Here is a 6,641-nt window from a genome sequence, read left to right on the forward strand (position 1 = left end):
TATTTCCGTCCTTGGTCATAGGAGAGCAGCGGACTAAGATAACACCACATATTTCAGTCCTAAACTAGGTGCCGAAGATTTCCTATGGAGATAATAAATCTAAACAGTGTCTCTGTTTGCCTGTTTGCTCCTCTAGACTCATTTTACATTAGCGTGGATTGCAAAACCCTACGAATTTCCCTAAATTTCCCATTATTGTCTATGGGGCCGGATTACGCCATTTTCCGGACATTTTCGGCAGAAATTCCAAAACGTGATGTGTATATATCTGGTCTAAGACGTACGACAGGATATGTGAGACGAGCATGTCAGCCGAAAAACGCCCGAGCTGTGTTTTATTCCCCATTCATTCTCTATGGGCCGAAAACGTGCGGTTTTTGACCACGTGCGCGAAAAGGGCACGTAGGAACACTGAGAAAAGTAATAGCACACCTGTCCCAATGGGGCCGCACGTTTTGAAGTATGCTTTGTGACGCTTGTTACTAGAATACCCATAATGCAGTTATCCTCATTGAACTGAGTGTTTTAATGCATCACATATCTGTGTTGCGGTAGTGTTTTTATTACATTTATTTTGGGAGTTAACGTGCAAGTTACACCTCTCTTCATCATTCTTTACAACTTCTATACCTAAATATGTAATTTCCTCTTTTATGGGAATATTACAGATTGACGGAAGATTACAGTTTTTAAGAGACATTAATTTGCATTTGGGTAAAGCCCCGAAGCTTTGGAGAATGTACGGATAATATTTATAGCCAAAGGTATTTCACCTGCAACTTTTTTTTTTGTTGAAAAGAGTGGTATCCTCTGCTAATTGACTAATGATAATTCTACTACCTGCAACTGTAATTCCTCTTAAAGTGCACTGTTTAACAGAACCTGCAAACAGTTGCGAAAAAAGTAAAAATAAAATGGGGAATTAGGGCATCCCTGTCTGATACCTCGCCTGAGATTAAATCTAGGTGAGGTGCCAATTCGCAGTTTGATCGAAAAATTATGAGTATGTAATTATGAGTAAAAATGAGTATAAAGTTTTAATAGTTTTAATAAAGCAGTCACCAAATCCAATTTTTTTGAGAGCAGAATAAATAAACCGGTCTTCGTTAGTTTCAAAGGCATTATGGAAGTCCAAGAAAAGGATGAAGCTCCCGTCTGAGTATAGATGAGGATAATCAACAAGATCTAAAACTAAATGAATAGTATTCAAAATGTCTGTTACTCATAAAACCTGACTGCTTGTCATAGTAGCAAATATAGAAGCTAAAATTTATAATCTTATTAAGCAAGCCAATTGGCTGCCAACTGTCTAAAAATAACGTGTCTTTTTTGGTTTGGGTGTTAAGGAAATAAACCTTGTCTAAGGGTCAGTGTGAGTTTTTAATTTTCTATAGTGAAACACAAAGACTAGGAAACATGAACGAGAAACACCTAGTCTAGACAACAACATGAACATGGTATGCATAAAGGTGATGTAGGATCTGAAGTGAACAGGCAAGGACGCTGGACGAATAGTTGATCAGCTATTAAAAGATTAAGTTTACAAATTTCCCCTTCTGAGCTGATCTGCTAATTTCCTTACATATATTGGTGGAGAATACATCAGCTTAATCTAAATGAGCTAAATTCCTACAGTGACAACGATTAAAGACCAACAAGAAGTGCTATACAATGCGTGACGTAAATACTCATGCTAACTAGACAACGACGTGATACAGGTGCTTGTGCTCATGTGACATGATGCGTGCAGTGAGCATGTGACGTACAGTGGCTTGTGGGTGCTGTATTCCGGCAACATATCGGCACTACCGTAACGGTAAACAGCGTGGAGCATGCATGTGAACTCATTGCTGTAATTGTGGTGGTCCATGTGGTGCTGCCTACCTAGGCTGTGAATCACAAAAATGAGAATCGTAAGCTGTCAGGTATAAAAATATCACATGGTAGTAACCCTTCCTATTCTAAAGGAAGGGTTATTAGCTAGATAGCTAGAGGGTTTGTGATAGGCCCATGCAGGTGGGTTATGCAGATGCAGCTGTACAGTTTCTGTTGTCCAAGGCCTAATATAAACTCCTGACATTATTTTTGCATCACTTGCATGAAGTTGATATGAAGGCTATAGGTCTGTTGTTTTCTGCTGCTGAAGGATTTTTGCTTGCTTGGTGCATCGTCTGACGATAATTGGAGTCAAATTTGGCGAAGATCCGATGAACCGTCTAGGACAAGTTCGAAAAAGTAGGTTTTTCAGAAAATTCAAAATAGTGGGAAATCTAATTGGGCGGAAATTGAAACCATGGTATGCTTTCAACTTGGCAATCAATTTTGTTTCTAGCCCTTACGGTTCAAAAGTTATTAGCATTAACATGAGTGCAACTTTGAGCTGTTGGTGGCGCTAGAGGGTTTGTGATAGACTCCAGATTTGACATGGTAACATTACAGACTGTTCTCTATCTCTGTGCCACATTTCCTACGGTTCTATGGGCTGCCATAGGCTTCAAGAGCAGAAGTAGAAGAAGTTGGATTGAGTTTGGCCAACAGTGCTTACGTCACTTCCTGTTTTCGAATTGTTTTGCCGGGAGTTTCTTGCCTGCGTCGGCGTCTTAACTATACTGTTTCTTTCTTTTTTTAAATCAATAATTTTGCGCTATCGTTTTCATCTGTTGTATTTTTCACGTTCTCTTCTACCATATTTTCATTTTTCTTTCTCTTGAAGTGCGTTTTTGTATTTTGTCAAGACAACGAGTGGAGGCCATTCACACCGGATCCACGCCGACTAAAATAATATCAACAATCTTCGACTAAGGTGCGTTAAACAACATGTCTAACATTCAGCTTTGTCAGTGTGTTGAGTGCAGGATGTTTAGTCACTCTTCCTCCGTCGTTAGCAATAGCTTTATTTGTGATAAATGCATGTTAATTAGCTCTCTGACGGAGAAGATTGCAGCATTAGAGGTGCGCATCCAGACTCTAGAGAGGGTTAGTGAGAGTGAGAGCAGCGTAGTTTCTGTAGGGGAAAGTCTGGATGCTTTAGGCGGAGTTAGTAATCCCCCAACTCCGGCATTAGAGCCCTCGCAGCGGAGCGAATGGGTGACGATTCGGCGGCATAATCGCAAAGCCAAAGCTAACGCTAAGGCTTGCCCACGGGAGCACCACTGCTCTCCGCTTCACTTGTCTAACAGGTTTACTCTCCTCAGTTATGCACCTGCTGAGAAACCTGAAAGAGCTCTGGTTATAGGTGACTATCTTGCGGCACGTGAAATTAGCTAGGCCTTTAGGGGCACCAGCAGCTTTAGTTAGGTGTATACTGGGAGCCAGGGCTCCGGACATAGCAGGTAATCTTAGGGTCTTAGGCAAGCATAGGTTCTCAAAGATAGTTATTCATGTAGGAGCTAATGATATACGCCTTCGTCAGTCTGAGGTTACTAAGAGTAACATGGTAGAGGTGTGTAAATTAGCGAAGGCGATGTCCGATGCTGTAATATGCTCTGGCCCCATCCCTATGCAGCGTGGCAATGTAGCTTACAGCAGGTTATGGTTGCTGAACTGCTGGATGGTCCAGGTGGTGCTCCAAAAACAATGTGGGCTTTATAGATAATTGGACTAACTTTGAGGGCAAGGCTGGCTTGTTAGGGCAGGACGGTGTCCATCCCACTCGGGAAGGTGCTGCTCTCATTTCTTGCAGCATAGCACATAGTCTAAGAACAGGCCTAGTTAATCGGTGACAATCCAGGTCCGAGGCCAGGGAGCAGACAAGCAGGCTAAACCGACCATCTGCTAGCTGCACTGAGTTGTCACTTAGGTTCCACTGTATTGAGACTGTGTCTGTTCCCCGAGCTAAACAAAATTATAGACATACTCAGACAGTTTGTTTTAGTAACCTAATTAACATAAAATTAAACCGAACTGAATGCATAGCTAGCACCGTTGATCTGAAGCTCGGACTGTTGAATATTAGATCTCTTACGTCTAAAGCGCTTATTGTTAATGAAACCATTACTGATCAGGAGTTTGATGTACTGTGTTTAACAGAAACGTGGATTAAACCAAACGAGTTTGTAGCATTAAATGAAGCTAGTCCTCCCGGGTACAGTTACATACATCAGCCCCGTCTAACTGGCAGAGGAGGAGGCGTCGCAGTCATTTATAATGATAATCTAGGCGTCACACAAAAACCTAGTCATAAATTCAACACATTGAAGTTCTTTATTCTAACATAACATACGTAGCCACTAAAAATAAGTCTACCCAGGTGATTCCAGTAATTATTATTTACAGACCCCCAGGGCCATATTCGGAATTCCTATGCGAGTTTGCGGATTTCATCTCTAACCTGGTTGTTTCTTTAGACAAGGCATTAATTGTTGATAATCCAGATGACCCTCTGAGAACAGCAGTTGTGTCCATTCTAGATTCTGTAGGGGTTAATCAGAGTGTAATAGGACCCACCCATAGTGGTGGTCACACTCTTGATTTAATACTAACATTCGGATTAAATATAGAAAATATAGTCTCATGTCCACAGTCTGAAGCTATCTCAGATCATTATCTCATCTCATTTAAAATGTGTATTAATCATAGTATATGCACCTTGCCACATCAGCGTGTCAAATGTACGTTCACGTCAACAACTGCACAGAGTTTTATCAGTAATCTCCCAGATTTATCAACCATGATTGGATCACCGTCTGATCCCAAAGAACTTGACCAGGCAACTGAATGTTTAGAATCAACGTTCTGCAACTCGCTAGATAAGGTAGATCCACTTAAAAGAAAAATAATTAGGGAGAAAAAGCTAGCACCCTGGTATAGCGATCACACACAAACTTTAAAACAGACCACTCGAAAATTAGAACGTAAATGGCGTCAAACTAAATTGGTAGTATTTCAAATAGCATGGAAGGAGAGCCTTTTGAGCTATAGGAAAGCTCTTAGTGCTGCTAGATCAATGTATCTCTCCACCCTAATTGAAGATAACAGAAATAATCCTAGATTCTTATTTAATACTGTAGCAAAATTAACTAGGAATAAGACCACAATAGAAACACGCACACAATCATTATATAGCAGTGATGACTTCATGAATTTTTTCAATGGTAAAATTGAAAATATCAGGCTAGAAATTCAGACTATTAATTTAAAACCGGATAGTTCTATAACAAATCCTGTAGATGATAATATAATAATATTAGATAAACAACTACAATGCTTTACTAGCCTTGAAGAGACTGAACTAATTTCATCATCAAAATCATCAACCTGTATGCTAGATCCTTTACCTACTTGTTTCCTCAAACAGATAATTCCTGAAACAATCAAACCTCTTTTAAAGATAATCAGTTCTTCCCTTAGCATTGACTATGTAGCTAAATCTTTTAAATTAGCAGTTATCAAGCTCTTGATTAAAAAACCTGACCTTGACCCCTGTCAGCTGTCTAACTATAGACCAATATCAAACCTCCCATTTATTTCCAAGGTCCTAGAAAAGGTTGTAGCACAGCAGCTATGCTCATACTTGCATAGGAATAACATTCATGAAATGTATCAGTCAGGATTTAGGCCTCATCATAGCACAGAGACAGCACTGGTAAAAGTTGTAAATGACTTACTGCTGGCCTCTGATCAGGGTTGTGTCTCCTTGCTGGTGCTGCTTGACCTTAGTGCAGCTTTTGATACCATTGATCATGCTATTCTCCTCGACAGACTAGAAAATGTAGTAGGCATTAAGGGAACAGCCCTTTCCTGGCTCAGGTCTTATTTGACTGATCGTTATCAGTTTTTAAACTTAAAGGGTGACTTCTCTTCTCATACTAATGTAAAGTTTGGTGTCCCGCATAGGCTTTGTTTTAGGCCCACTGCTCTTTTCTCTATATATGCTACCTCTGGGCAAAATTATCCGTAATCATGGTATTAGCTTCCACTGTTACGCTGATGACACACAGTTGTATGTTTCAGCAAAGCCAGATGACAGACACCAGCTTAATAAAGTTGAGGAATGTGTAAAAGACATTAGAAACTGGATGCTTATTAACTTTCTGTTACTTAATTCTGACAAGACAGAAGTACTTGTACTAGGACCACATGCAGCTAGAAGTAAGCTTTCTGATTACATAATAACTCTGGATGACCTTTCTGTTTCATCCTGTGCAGCAGTAAAAGACCTTGGTGTGATTATCGACTCTAGTCTTTTTTTTTGAAGCTCATGTAGATAATATAACTAGGATTGCTTTCTTTCATCTCAGAAATATTGCTAAAATAAGAAATATATTGTCACTACACTATGCAGAAAAATTAGTTCATGCTTCTGTTACCTCTAGGTTGGATTATTGTAATGTCTTACTGTCTGGATGTTCCAGTAGATGCATAAACAAGTTAGTCCAGTTAGTCCAGAATGCAGCAGCAAGAGTCCTTACTAGAACCAGAAGATATGACCACATCACCCCTATCTTATCCACACTGCATTGGCTCCCAATCATATTTCGTATTGATTATAAAATACTACTATTGACCTATAAAGCACTAAATGGTCTCGCGCCACAGTACCTGAGCGAACTTTTGGTCTTTTATGATCCGCCACGCCTACTCAGATCAAAAGGTGCAGGCTATTTGTTGGTACCTCGAATTATGCGGGCTACAGCTGGGGG

This window comes from Pangasianodon hypophthalmus, chromosome 20 (genome assembly GCF_027358585.1).
Source record: "Pangasianodon hypophthalmus isolate fPanHyp1 chromosome 20, fPanHyp1.pri, whole genome shotgun sequence".
In the NCBI taxonomy this organism is placed as follows: Eukaryota; Metazoa; Chordata; class Actinopteri; order Siluriformes; family Pangasiidae; genus Pangasianodon; species Pangasianodon hypophthalmus.